Source organism: Schistosoma mansoni, chromosome W (assembly GCF_000237925.1).
Source record: "Schistosoma mansoni strain Puerto Rico chromosome W, complete genome".
In the NCBI taxonomy this organism is placed as follows: domain Eukaryota; kingdom Metazoa; phylum Platyhelminthes; class Trematoda; order Strigeidida; family Schistosomatidae; genus Schistosoma; species Schistosoma mansoni.
This window is the reverse complement of record NC_031502.1, coordinates 55,397,477-55,413,557: the sequence shown is the minus strand read 5'-3', so window position 1 is coordinate 55,413,557 and position 16,081 is coordinate 55,397,477. Positions and strand designations below refer to the sequence as shown.

General features: G+C 36.6%; 1 protein-coding gene across 1 annotated transcript in view; it reads right to left on the bottom strand.

Moving 5' to 3' along the window:
- Positions 1–16,081, bottom strand: part of Smp_026450.2 — a gene marked incomplete at both ends in the record, with an annotated part of 105,682 nt that overhangs the window by 37,959 nt on the left and 51,642 nt on the right. The window lies entirely within an intron of this gene.

Here is a 16,081-nt window from a genome sequence, read left to right as displayed (position 1 = left end):
CCATCTCCTCATAATGAACAGGAATTTTCGAATCATATTTATTTGCATACTGATACATATGGTTCGACCATGGACAAACTGAACTCTTATTCGACATTCATTGATTTCGTTTATTATAAAACACTAGAATCATTCTGTCACTAGTCCTTGTTGAATGCACATGGAGAAAAGTATGATGTTCGATAAAAGGTGAACACTGACTTCTTGAACATTATTTTTGTGCTAAAAACGGTCAAATATTAGTGAACTGGAATCCACTTCACTTGTTTCATTTCTATTCAGCAAATCTCTTCAATTCGTTATTGCACACAACAATTCGTTTTCCGAATAAGTGAAAACGAATTACGTTGATGTGAGAAACAATAATTTCAGTTGGCGAGATGAATGCTACTCAGCTCGATTAGTTTTTGTATATGTGATTCAATTAGGTTCAATCATAGTTTAAAATAAATTTCACTTGCACTGAATCATTCTATATCATTTTCTCATTTCGTTTTCAGGTAGCATGAATAATTGTGAAGCCTGTTTATTCGTCTGTTATATTAAACTGATTACAATGAACACATTTGTGTATTTTTGATATTGAATTGAAATGAAATAAACATGAATGAAATACGTTGTGTTGTTTTCTTGATTGATGAAGTTATAATTAGATTTGGAGAACAGAAATAGCGTTTTGTTGTTACTTGGTTTTGTGTATCAATGCGTCATTGTAATTAGACACAGTGTAGTTTAATTTGTTCACATTAGCACATAGATGCAGTTGTCGATTGAAATCCCATAGTGGTAGAAGTAGTAAGAGTATAAGCGGTAGTCGGACAGATTACGGTTTTAAGAGGTTATTCAAGGAGTATAATCCAGTGAAATAAATTTGGAAGGAGAAAAGATAAAGGGACATTAAGAATTCAGAAGATTAGAATTCGGGATAACATAAAGAGTGGATGCACCTTCGCCATCGCACACGATTTTGAGCCATGTCATTCTCGGTCTCTAACCATCGGTTGTAATCATCTCGCGGATCCCAACCACGTAGTCTATACCTACCAACATGGTTTAGTCCACGTTTTGTTCTGGCCTCCACAAGCTTTTTTCCAATTAACTCCTACACCACAAATCATCGCTCGTCGAAGCAGATCTTTAGTGATAATATTCTCAGTAAATTAGCAGATTCGATATGGCTTACTGTACATACCTTTGAAATTGAATTACTAATCGGATGTATATATCGAGCTCCTAACACACCCAGTTTGACTGACACCATACGTACTTTATATCAAAAGACTTTAGACTTAGTGCCTTGCACCAGGTATACTCTGTACTTGAAGGAGTGCAAAGTTATCACAACAAAAACAAACAGACAGAAGAACGTACTGCGCTCACAGCTGTATCTAAAGTCCAAAACTTGTGACGGCTCCTTGCAAAACGGATGAGAAAGAACGAAGATCACAACATTCACTCTTTACTGCACGATGGCGAACTGCTAGGTGAATGGTTTTCACAAAACGAGAATACATCTAATGCCCCAGATTTTAACATAAAATGCATAAGCAAAAACTATATTAGCACCATAAACTTTGACATTAGGAGTATACATACCGCCATCAAAACCCTTATGCCGAATGCGAGCTCTGGCGACGATGATATACCATCGATTCTCTATAAAATGTTATGGCCGGATATACGTACGTTATTGCTCAAAATATACACACTATTATTAGAGGCGGGTACATATCCTGAAGGCTGGAAGGTAACGTATGTTCTTCCCAAACACAAATCATGACCGAGAAACCTGGTCGGAAACTACAGACCTATAAATATCACCCCAGTTATTTCGCGCATAATGGAAAATGTGATACAAAGTCAACTATCAGATCACCTACTTAAGGAAGAACTAATAGACCCATCACAACATGGTTTCATTAGAACAAGATCATGTTGTACATGTCTGATAGACTTCTTTAACGAGGTTGCTCGCATACGTGACCAGAAAAAGCTAGTGATTATACTTTATTTCGATATAAAGAAAGCCTTTGACAAAATACCCCACAATCTTCTAATCAACAGACTCCAGTCAGTTGGAATTATAAATTCCCTATTGCATTGGATTAAGTCTTTCCTCACAAACAGATACCAAATAACCAAGCTTAACTCTACAACATCTACACTTCGACCAATAACCAGTGGTGTTGTGCAGGGTAGTGTCTTGGGTCCATTGCTATTTATAATTTATATCAACAATATATGCAAGTGCTTTACCATAGGTAAGACCTACCTCTACGCTGATGACTTAAAAGTCATCTATAAAACTGACATTAGTGATGTACGTAGTACTAAGCAAACGATCCAACATGAACTCAACAAAGTAGACGACTGGTGCAAACGCTGGGGGCTAGAGCTCAACACAGAGAAATGCGGTTGGCTATGTATTGGAAACATGTCACTTAAACTAAAACTAGCACTTAACAAAAACTCACTGCCCAGACTGACATCACTCACCATTCAAAGTCATGTTTCTAATTTTTGTGCTGGATTAACTATTCTACTAAGACAACCTTTAACATGCTAACTCGGACTTTTACATGAAAACTGTGTGCAAGCATCAGGTGAAACGAAAACAGATTGTAAAGGATATGGTTGCTATTTTACTCAACACTCTACTCTCTATATGCACTCTCTGTTCTTTCTAACTTCGACTTCCCTCTTTATTGGAACCTACTCCACCTTGACAAATATCACAACTCATTGTTCTTTATTACTGCATTCTCTCCTCTAGAGCCACTAATCACACTTCACTCTTGCAACATGAGCTAGTATCAATTTAATCTCCATCTGTTCCACTAATAAATGTTAAGCATTGGTTATCGTTCATATCCAAATGCCTTGCTGCTCTTCGGTTTCTCTTTTTTCTTCTCTCTCCAGAAATCTTGCTCTGACAGTGAAGCTATGTAGCTTCTAACATCTGGAACAAGCTCGATGAACGCGCTTTCCCAGAATCATAGCGCGAACCAGGCGCTCCACAAGCCTACTTTATAACAACTATAAACTTAAAAAGCTGCATTACATAAATACTTAGCACGACCGAAACCCTAATACACTTTTTGTTAAGATTAAATCTGGTATGTAACGTGGACGCTATGCTTCTTTGGAAACTATTCTTAAGAAAACACATTATATCTGAACGAATGAACTGCTATCAACTTTTATAGAATATAATTACTAAACATCCTTGCTTGGGATGCATACTGTGAACCAGCATACGTTGTAAATTGCAGATCATGCATGTGAAAATGGCGTGTACCTGCTATTGCAGAAATATATTATTATTATTAATATTTTTATCAGTAACTGACCTAGGGGTACATTACTCAGACAGTCCTAAATTCCCAGAACATATCTCAACTAAAGTATCTCAAATGCGGAGATTGCTTGGCTTCATTCTTCGTAATTTCTTTCAAAAGGAAACTAAAATCATCCTGTATAAAACCTGCGTAAGACCCATCGTCGAATATTGCTCGTTCTCATTTTCCAACCTACGCCTATCCGATATACTTAAGGTGGAAGGAATACAGCGAGACTTCACTCGCAAAATACATAAGAACGACCAACTCACTGACTACAAATCCAGATGCCATATCTTAGGACTAGAACCCCTCTGGAAAAGAAGGCTTAGGTCTAACTTAATTCTTTATTTCAAACTCCTTACCTTAAAAAACCTAACTTATTCCACATGTAATATAGCTCTCTACCAAGACTCACATGGATACAACCTTCGAGACAAAGTATACACTGTCAAAATTGAAAATCAGAGATCAAAAACACATAAAAACGTCTTCCTTAGCAAGTACGCATTGATATGGAACAGTCTGCCTTCTAAAATACGCATGGTAGACAAATTACATACGTTTGCAAGACTCATTGATCAAGCCCTCACCTGTATAAATATGGCGCAAACGAACACATGCACGTCCCACTCAGACATCATAGGCTCTCTACATATATAGACTGAATCGCCTTATTTCCCTACCTTGTAGTTGTATTAGATATTTTCCCCTCACTAATTCTTTTCAATTGACGTAGATAAGCAACTCACTGGACCTATCAATACTCGGTCGCTAAACGACGCTTATAAATACCCTAAACCGTCAGAAAGAATGCACAATCGACTGCCAACTGTCAGTGGTCCTACAACCACAGAAACTGTCACCCATCAAACGGTAAGCATAGAACAAAATAACCTCTGCGGGAATTTAGTGTGTTACTTCTTGTCTATTCTCTATCAGCTTTTTACTCGTCTGTAGACTATGTTGCCTTGCCATTAATATTATTTCACCACTCGTTATCTTACCTTATCTGTAACTAATATAAATCTCCACTTTTCCGTCTACTTTGGTAAACAAATATCTTACACTATACTCTTCCTAATACCTATGCTCTGATCCGTAACCTACACTTTAATATATAATCAATAAAAACATTGCATCGAAGCAGTAGCTGTAAATAATTCCCCAAAATCAATAGCTCATTAAGTGTTCGACATTGGATGCTGACCACGTTGTTTAAGTGGACTCGTTTAACTGAAGGCTTTCGGTCATGCATCCGTACCAGATCACGTTTCAACTGGGCGTGGGACACAGCTCCTACGTTCATTAGCCAGCTTATAATAAAGGTTCCTCGATATAATGATAACGAATCAAATATATCTTTCCTACCTCTTCTCGTCTGACTTCTGATTTCTGTTTGGCCAAAAGGGTTTCGATCATAGAAGGTACTACTGGTCGCTAGTTGTCAAACTAGAATAACCGTCGTATCTTCAAAGCCTTAACCACAGTCCATAATTTGTAACTGTCTGATAAGCTTGTAACATGATTCTTATAGAAATAGTGTTTTCCAATTGGATGTAAAACATAGAGCATTGTGTGAAGTATGATATGTATCCAAAAAATATGCGTAAATGAGCCTAACATCACAAAAGGAGGGAGGGTGGAGTTACTGACCAGCAAGCACTGATGGTGTGGGCGATGATTTCAATCCACCCGTGTTTGTGGGGCAGAACATTTTGTTTGTATCAGGCTCTTTTTGGATGAGAACAAGTCAATAGATCTGTGATATTGAGATTGTTCTCCTACATTCACCATTCAGACTCATGTTTCTAATTTTTGTGCTGGATTAACTATTCTACTAAGACAACCTTTAACATGCTAATTCGGACTTTTACATGAAAACTGTGTGCAAGCATCAGGTGAAAAGAAAACAGATTGTAAAGGATATGGTTGCTATTTTACTCAACACTCTACTCTCTATATGCACTCTCTGTTCTTTCTAACTTCGACTTCCCTCTTTATTGGAACCTACTCCACCTTGACAAATATCACAACTCATTGTTCTTTATTACTGCATTCTCTCCACTGGAGCCCTAATTACACTTCACTCTTGCAACATGAGCTAGTATCAATTTAATATAATAATTTATCATACCTCCATATGTTCCACTAATAAATGTTAAGCATTGGTGATCGTTCATATCCAAATGCCTTGCTGATCGTCGGTTTATTTTTATTTTTTCTCTATTCAGAAACTTGCTCTGACAGTGAAGCTATGTATCTTCTGACATCTGGCAACCAGACTAGAATACGTGACTATCTGTTCCTGTAATTTGCGGTAGAATACTTTGAATCCACCATGATGAAACATAGTAAAAGTATTGAGAAACGCTATGATTGTGTGTTTCCTTGTCTAAGACTGAGAGCTGTGCATCTGGAGGTGGAATATAGTTTTACTACTGACTCTTTTATTGTGGTACTTATGAGATTTCGCGGCAGAAGTTATCCAATAGAGATATGCAGTGAGAATTGACGAAATTTGGTGAGAGCTGAACACAAACTAAGAAAATGTTTTCAAGGCCGGGCACAGGAGGGTATATATCCTGACTTGTTAGGGAAGGTGACTGTCTGGCATTTCAACGTTCCGGCTGCTAGTCACTGAGGGGGAGATGGGAGCGCACGAATCTCTCTGCACGTAAGGTATTGATTGCTTTCTTAAAGGAATACCATTTAACAGAAGAATACCTTGGAACTTTCGTATCGTTAACGTATTGTTAACGATCGACCTCTGGTTTCCATTATAGACGATCCGGATGATATCGAGGCGATAACACCAGCCAGTCTGTTACTGTTGTACGAAACAGAATTCAGTAATACTCTGTCCAATGCCAGGTATTCTGAAAGACCGAGGCAAGTGAATTGTTCTGCATAAGTATTCTTCATGCAGTGGTCCACGGTATATACTTATTCGTTGCAACACAGATGCAAACGGATTCGGTTAGCGAGAAATGCTAGAGAGGGTGAGTTGGTAAAGATATGTTCTGATTTCTCAAAGAGGAACAGATTGCCTTTCAGTCTAGTACAGAGAGTGATACCTAGTAGGGATAGACTACTATGACAAATAGAGTTAAGGACAGAAAAGGGATCTTAGTAAGAGATATTGTGAAACTGTATCTTCTTGAAGCCCTCAAGGGTAGGTAATTACTCAGATTCCTAGGTGTACTGGAGTAAGTCCTAAGGATTACGTGGTCGAGTATGACTTCAGGAGTGCCACTGTAAGCCCTGAAGCCTCTTAGTATTCTTAATGTTTGGTTTTATCGTCGTTGACTGCTTGTGATGCCTATTCCCAGGATTATTACTACTAATTTATTCGTTTGCGAGAGGAACCACTTTCCTTTTGGCCATGAGTGTTTAGGGGAGTATTCATGCAATACAATTTATTCAGTTTGTAGTTGTTATAAAGTAGACGTGTTGAGCGCTTGGTCTGAACTATGATCTAGGGAAAACTGGGACGGTCAAAAGTCATGCCACGGCCTCTCGCCGACATGCTACGTGTTGTCTAGGGTTTTGGGTGTCGTTATCAGCTGTTAACAGCATTTTTCTCGCCATACGTCAATTTTCGAAATATTTATGCTTGTTACATAGCGTTTATTTCAGTCTATTAGTAGTTTGACGTATTTGTTGCTCAGAACCTGGGTGAATGTTTCGTAAACCCAATTTGGTTATTTTTAACAATGCAAACTCAAGCAAGTAAAATTCACCATTTATCAAGTCAGAAGTAGACGGAAATCAGAGTTTTAAGCAAAAATGGGCTCTAAATCATTTACATATGACACACCTCCCTAATTATAGTAGTGATGAACATGGGTGTTTGTAGTTGCTTATCAAATGTAAGTTGAAGCAACTGATCGGTTAAACTATTGATGAATAATATATAACTTACTAATATACATCGTAAACAGTTCTGTCCATCTTAAATAACGTTGTTTTCGAATGAAATAAAATATTATAATGAAAGGTACCTGGGTACCATATGCTCTATCGACTGTAGCTCTTCTAGAGTTACTGCCGGTCCCAAGCCCGGGTAAAGGAGGAGGGTTGGGCATGCGGTTAGCAAGCTCATCCCGTAAAAAATCTAAATCGCTAAAAAAACGCTAACCAGAAAAAATAATTCAAGTGCCACATAAATTAGCCAAATATTCTTCATTAGTAAAGCGATGTGTGATTGTTTTAAGCATTGTAATTAAAATATATCGCAGTTAATACTGGTTTATGATGTGCCTGTTATAGGGTTAAAAAATGAATTTCTGTTAACAGAATCCTAAATCACCGGCCAAATCATAAACAAAGTTTTAATGCATGTTGACCAATAATATCAGAATAGTGCTTACTAATGATGGCATTATTGTATGTAAACAGTGAATTGCTGATAGCATTATGAACGTTGTAATTGGATTTTTATCAGATTTCATATTACTGATTAAAGTTTTTGAATCCGTTTATTTAGTACCTGCAGCTAGTTTGTTAACACCAAATAACCAGATGAAATTCTAGAAGGGCTAGAAAATGAAGAGCACTGTTTACAACAAGTAATACACTTATAGGTACATCCTATTAGTTGCTGTTTCATTTACTTATTCAATTTGATACTGATAACGAAGTTAAATCGTTTGTTTCACGATTGATTTGTTGTTTTTCAGAATTGCATGAAGCTAAGAAGATCCTCATAAGTTTTCTGGTATGCAACTGTAGCGGTAAATAAATCCACAAAATCACTAGCTCTGTAAGTTTTTGACATTGGATTCTGACCACATTAGTTTTAATGGACTCACCTAACTGAAGGCACTCACTCATGCATCCGCACCAGATCATGCGTGTGAACGCCATGCTCAACCTCTCCTGCAATCGCTAACTAGTTTAGATAATCTATCAAATATATCTTCGAACCGACTCGCTTCTGACTTTTGATTTTACTAGATGGGCGCGATTCAATTATAGGTGTTGTTAGTTAAAGTGTTGTCAAAGTACAATACCTGTGACTTCATCGCAATCTATCCCTTCTGTCAACTAATTGAAAGGCTGAAACCTTTGTAATAACAAAGTCTATGCCGGTGAACAACTTACAGAATTTCTAAACATAGATTTTTTGTAGAAACAATTTACAAGTTGACGATAACTGTATTTTATATTGACTGCAACCAGGTTTTTCATCTAATGAATTATCTAAATAAAAATATAACAAGTGTACAGTTTTTTATATTATAAGTATTGTTAGTATGTATAATTACAACCTAGTTCGGTACTAGTACTACTTTGACAATAGACATAATCCAAAAACGGCAAATTTGTCATGTGACTGCCTAATCTGTAAGATCTTACATGGAAGTCGCATCACTGTCTACACTGACTCATTGTATTGTGACGATCAAGAATGATACTTAGTACTTATGAAGAACACATTTGTGTTGGGGGTAGAAAAATATATTTAATGTGAATTATAATATGTTACACATAATTAGCACTGGTATTCCGAGCTTTTAGATGCTGAGATTTTTTCTCATCACTCCCTGGTAACCTAAATCTATTCCACAGTTTTCTTCTCTTGCGAAGAAGGATAAAAACCTCACTACTGAAACATGGTGAGGAGTTTTCGGCCCTCTTGGTGTAGTCCAAGGGGTGTGAGGTGCATTAAATTTTAAGTATAGATTTCGAAATGTGTCCCAGGCTGTCTTAAATGAGGACTCTGGGTCTATTTTATAATCTATTAGTGATCCTGAGTGCATGATATCTTGTATGTTTGCTCTCCAGACGTTAGGTCTGGATTGAGCTGACGCGTGTTCATGACTGACAGTTTTATGGAAGTCGAAGGTTGAAAGGCATGATCACTCTCACCTAGGGGTGGCATGTAATCACGTTCGCAAAGTCATCCTCATAGTGAGTCGATATAAGATCTCGTAAAGATGATTCAGAGTCCGGGTCGTACGTAGTCACTTGCTTCACATGTTGCACTGAGGCGAATGTGATATAGGCATCAACTAGTTCCTGCTCGGAAGAATTATCTGACCACTCATATCGCAGATTTCTCCAGTCTGTCACGGGTAAATTAAGGTCACCTACAATTAGACATCAACCTTTTTGTGACCAAGTATTGAGACTGTTTATCAAGACGGCGTTTACTTCACAGTTTTGACTGCGACAGGCATAGACAATCAGCAGCCTTTGTTCTTATTTCACACGTCCTAGTCTCATGAGATACGTTGCTGATAATGGAAAATGGGATAGCATTCCCAAAGAATAGAGCTACTCCCTCTCCTCTACACTTTTGTATTCTGTAGGCCCTCACTTACGTTAAACGCTCGAGATCAAGCTTTGGCATTGATGTAACAGATCCGAAGCCTATTTAATTAGCTGGCTGTTTTATCAGCACAAGATCATGCTCAAAACGAGTTTTAGGTTCACAGCTTTTACTCTCCTTGATTCAATGAAAAATAATTGACCCGTCACCAAATTATGTGTACGTGGAGTATTAGACTGGCGATTTTATGTCCATGGCGAACCAAAGATTAGCTAGTTGTCGGATATAAGCACGAGTCAGTGCGACATTTGCACAGACAACCATTCACAGATATTTATAAAAATTTTGAAATATATATGTTGTCGGCAATCAACGGCTTGGACGCTGAACATGTTGAACTCTTTATTCCTCTCTATTTCCTACTACGACATCGACCATATCTTTCCTCAAACGAGACAGATTCAATATTCAATAAGTTCGGAATCAGATAGAATGCAAAATGTCTTCATCATGATTTCAAATCAAATGCCCTCAATAACATATGCCCTCAAATAATTTCAAAGTCTGTTACGTTTTGTTCCAATAGTAATTCATCGGAGAAATCATTTTTCAGACGATATTCAGTCTGTACTTTATGAGCACTCAGTTGAGGCAATAACATTGTTATTTTATTAGAACATAAAACAGTGTTTTGGTAAATTGTGAAAATCATACGCTCAATCCCTCATTTTCATATCCTTGAACTATTAGCTCAAACTTCATCGCTTTTCATTTCCATAAAAATCACTCTCTGTCCTTCTTCTCTTTGATCTTCACAACATTTTACTGCCAGGCATCACACTTCTAACTTGTGTTATATAGTACCTATGTCAACATAAGTAACAAACACCGCAAGTCAACCGCTGAAAGCAATTCAGATTTAGAAAGAAAATCTGTTGTATTTTTGTAGATGGCGTCGAGTCGCGATTGACTATGATCATCACTATAATAAGATTACACGCCAGAAAAACCACTTGGTTCCTTCGATAGATGGTTAAACCAGAAGGCTGTTATTGGTTCAGATAAGGTATATTTATTGACGATCTCGTGGTATCGAATGAATACCGAGATGTGCCAAAGAATACAGGCAGAAGGGCAGCGCGTAAAAAAGTTCGAAAGAACAAGGTGGACAACTGAACGAAAAGTGCTTTTGATACGGTTAAGCAAAACGAATACAGTAAAACAATCAACGGTATAATTGGTGATAATAATAATTGTTTCCATAATACCGATCGCGTTCTCGTCGTGAAAAGTAAGTTACTACAGTTTCAACAAACGAAAAACAAATCACTGTCATTCGTTGCTTAGTGTAGAAAACTCTGGAAATAGCTGTGCAGCCAAAAATATTGGCAAGACAAATAAAAAATGAAATAGTGAGGAAATGGAGGAAGGAGATATAGTGGGGACAAATAAAAAGAAGTACTCAAATAAATTAGCACACGGGAATATTTTTGAACAGAGGAAAAGGTTTAGTTGTAAATGTCACCACGAAGAATTCTTGCTGATTAAGAACTCATCGCTTTCATGAAAAATGTGGTATAAATCACGAGATAGTAAGTGTCTTCATTCTCCAGCCCTATCTGATAAATTCTTAAGTCACATAAACACACTCTTACTAGAACGTAAGACAGAGAGCTGTGTTAAGTTGTTTGGTAGGATAGCGTTCAGCAAGCTACTAATTAGTTCAGTTCATCAAAACACAGAAATTCCTACTTATCAGGTCACTGATTATAATCACGCTAAAATGTTAAAACATGGAGGTGTTAACATGCACTGATTTGAACGAGAAAACAATACCTAGATTTCTCTGGTCATATTATTATTATTAGTAAGGTGAAGTACTTTAGCGTGATAAGCTAAATAATTCACTAATAATTTTACCATTGAACTCAACTTGGTGGATCAATGTGTTAAGTGATCTTGAGGTACATCACGCGCATATTGATAGTCTTCATTCCCCGTAACTTCGCTCAAAATGAATCTAGATTCCTTCCTTCTCTGAATACTGTCCGTGCTTATCCTATCACTGGTTGTTAACTCAAACGAACAATATTTTCAACTAACCAATACGAAATGGAAGCGTGTTTTATTTCATCAAGAAGTATGCAAAAAGCAGCACATATTCGGAATTTGACAAGTCTCTATTCAATTAAATCCTTTGTAATCTGAATTAGTCAACTCACTAAAGTCGGAAGTCAGATGTGAAGAGGATCTAAGATATATTTCACAGGCTATCGATATATTGAGAAGTGATTATCTGTGGAACTCACCACTTCAATTGTTCCATCAGACATATTACAATCGTTGTTGTCTAAGTCTTTATACCCGTTTCACAGAATGATGGACAACAAAATCGAGCAGGTTACGATAACTCATGACATGTCTAGTAGTCATCCAGCGATTCAGTTTATTTTTCGTTTAATTCCAATAATGGACATTTCATGCTATTTTAAAACAGATGTTTTCACTTATGTGTTGATGTCACATGTTTCTGCCCCTTGACAACGTCATCAGTAATGCGAACCACACATATCTAGAGCATTTGAGAGTTCGCTCATAACAAGTTCTAGGCTGGATGTTGAATATCACTTTTAAGGATTGATGTACTTCGAAGGTACAACACTAATACAAATCAGGTGTGGTATGGTGTGTGTTGAACAGATGGGTTCGAGTGATGTTTAAATAAATCAATGACTTCTTTGTATTGATGACTGTAGTAATTTTGAATTCCAAATACAGTACATTCGTTTGGGCTCATCTGATACTTCTAGATTAAATTCCTGGGATTACTAGTTTATAATACAATTCAAATACTTCTGATTATCATATTGGCGTCGCGATTGAGCCTGTAATGGAACGGTTGGATATAACTTCAGGTTTTAATGCTTTTGAGGAGTACATGGAGAGGTTCGAAATCTGGGCTATGACCAAGGAAGACGATGAAGATTTTAATACTGTGGCCCATTTCCTTACATTCATCGGAAAAGAAGCATACAGCCTTATAAAGACTTTGGCACTTCCAGACAAACCGATTTCACTCCCCTATGCAACTCTCAAGCAACTACTGTTGGATCATGTAAAGTATACAAATTCCGAATGCGGTAAGAGAGAAAAATTCGATAAAATGACTCGATAGAAGATCAGAAATTCCACTACTTTACTAAGTCGTCACAGTTCGATGCGTAATCAAAGTTAATCAGATAATACTTCATTGAGCTGTGAAACAGTCCATGAAGATGAGCACGAGTTTAGTAAATTCATGTTCTGTGGCAAGTTTCATCCATGTAATTCATGTGTATTTCGTAATTCTAAATGCCTTAATTGTAGTATAACTGGGCATACTCAGTCAGTTTGTAATACCATGCTTCATTTTGCTGAAAGTAATGCCAAGATGGATGCTTCTAATGATCAGTTATCTTTATCTAGAAGTGGTATAACGTCACGTAGCAGTCCAGAGTGAAATGAAACTCAGAATCATTGTGAGACAATAAATTTTAACCAACAAACTTATCGGATTTCTCATGTTATTGAACCAGAAATGGTTTGTCGTAATAATTCACATACTTCTGATGGAATTTCTTACAACTCTGAGAATTGAATGTCGAATGAGTCAAATCATGACCAAAAACCAGATTCAGTCATAGTAGATGCTGAATTCCCTAATGATCCATTATTTCCTAATGAAACTCTTAATCAATTCGAGGAAAATATTTCAGAGAAATCGAATTCTGATATCATATCAAGTGTCAGTGGTCCTCACAATCAATTTATCTCTAATGATATTCCTAATGAATATGAAAAATATGTTCCGAATGAGTCGAATTCTAGTCATATTTCTGATGTTATTGTGTCAGATGATGGATACTCTCACGAACAATGTATGATGAATAGAATCCCTAGTCAGAGGTATGATGAATCAGAGGGGATAGCGAAATTTACCGAAATAATCAGAGAACCAGTTTACCCAGAAGTGAAATTTGCACAGACAGAGAATTCAAATCAAGTCCAAGATTATCCTAATGAATATGAGGCAGATGAATGTTTTCTATTCGATTTTTTCGCAGGTAAATCGAGCCTAGTTGAATCACATGTGTTAGTTACATATATCAATGCATATCCAACTGTGTATTCTAACATGAATAACAAAAATAAAATGTATCATGATTTTTATTCAATTCAAAGTCACATGATGGAATACCTCAAATTATATATCAGTGTTTATCACCAAATACTCACATACAGTAGTCGATGCGTGAGATTTGAGAAGATAATGCAAATTGGGAACGTCATATTGGCTAAAACATTGCGACGTAAGGACCCAACATTTTTTCGTGGGGGAGGATATTGTTGGAAAGTCTATGATGCAAATTCTAAATATCAATGGTTTCACTACACAATCGACATGCTGATTGTATACAATTCCAGAACCCAGGTGAGTCTGTTCCAATTTCGGTTGTTAACTCTAATACTAATGAGTGTATCCTAGATAATACAGAGTCTACATCCAATACACCGTCGGACAGATGTAAGATGAACTTAAGAAGAAGACGAACAATCGACTACAGATACTTACACTCCAATTCGAGCTGTGGCGAATGTGATGTTTAAATAAATCAATGACTTCTTTGTATTGATGACTGTTGTAATTTAGAATTCCAAATACAATACATTCGTTTGTGCTCCTCTAGTACTTCTAGATTAAATTGCGTTATTCCTGGAATTATTATTTTATACTACAATTCAAATACTTCTGATTATCAGAGCAACGTACAACGATCAGGAATGGTTCGCTAATTCAATCGACGATAGTTATCAATTGGACGTCAATTATTGCTATCGTTTGAAAGCATGGAGGTTGATTCGTGGTCATCCTAGTGAAGACAACCAAATGGTAAAACACATGGTTTACACTTCACTATTATTTATTGATTATTAGATATGCTCCAATGCTCCTAAGCCTCACTCTCAGATTCCGAATCCCTGTAATGGTTAAATTTGCACTATTTTTCCTAAGTGTCATATTCTTTTCATCAATTAAAAGTAGACAGATGACTACTAATCTCATGGACGCTGATCAATAATGGCCGATCATGAGAAACTGATTATGACCTCGGTAAATGTGCTTTTCTTACTCGGAAAATTTTACAGTTCCGTACTCTAGCATAGTCTTTGATTTGCTATCTATCCTTGCCATCTCTAAACCACATACAATGTGACCTGCACTTAATAACTTATACCATTAATTATCATCATAGCAGTATGATATATTAAGTGGATATCTAACTCACAATAACAAAACTTACACCACTTGATCTGCTATGAACTCGGAACTAGTAGAGACAGTCGATTTGAGCTAGTAGATTACTGACGAGTAAACATGACAGTGGAGACATACCTTCAATCTACACATGTCTGTGGGGCAGAATATGTTGTTAAATTACGGCTTCTTGTGGTCAAGTGGTATCAATCAATTAAATTATTTATTATCGCATTTTGTCAACATGCTGAAGTCATAAATCAGATACGAGTGTGTTATTACATTACGGCTTCTTATGGTCAAGTAGGATATCACAAACCGATGGTATTGATGATAATATATCATGCAAAACACATTTTAAATCGTGTTTGTACCGCCGATTCTTTTTCACTGTACAAAAGAGAGAACCAATGAAAACGCTAAGAAGATCATATCATGTCCTTCCGTTGAAGAATGATCAACAAAATACTAATTAGTTCAGTTCATCAAAACACAGAAATTCCTACTTATCAGGTCACTGATTATAATCACGCTAAAATGTTAAAACATGGAGGTGTTAGCATGCACTGATTTGAACGAGAAAACAATACCTAGATTTCTCTGGTCATATTATTATTATTAAGGTGATGTACTTTAGCGTGATAAGCTAAATAATTCACTAATAATTTTACCATTGAACTCAACTTGGTGGATCAATGTGTTAAGTGATCTTGAGATACATCACGCGCATATTGATAGTCTTCATTCCCCGTAACTTCGCTCAAAATGAATCTAGATTCCTTCCTTCTCTGAATACTGTCCGTGCTTATCCTATCACTGGTTGTTAACTCAAACGAACAATATTTTCAACTAACCAATACGAAATGGAAGCGTGTTTTATTTCATCAAGAAGTATGCAAAAAGCAGCATATATTCGGAATTTGACAAATCTCTATTCAATTAAATCATTTATAATCTGAATTTGTCAACTCACTAAAGTCGGAAGTCAGATGTGAAGAGGGTCCTAGATATATTTCAAGGGCTATCGATATATTTGGGAGTGACTGTTTGTGGAACTCACCACTTCAATTGTTCCATCAGACATATTACAATCGTTGTTGTCTAAGTCTTTATGCCCGTTTCACAGAATGATGGACGAAAAAATCGAGTTGATCACGATAACTTATGACA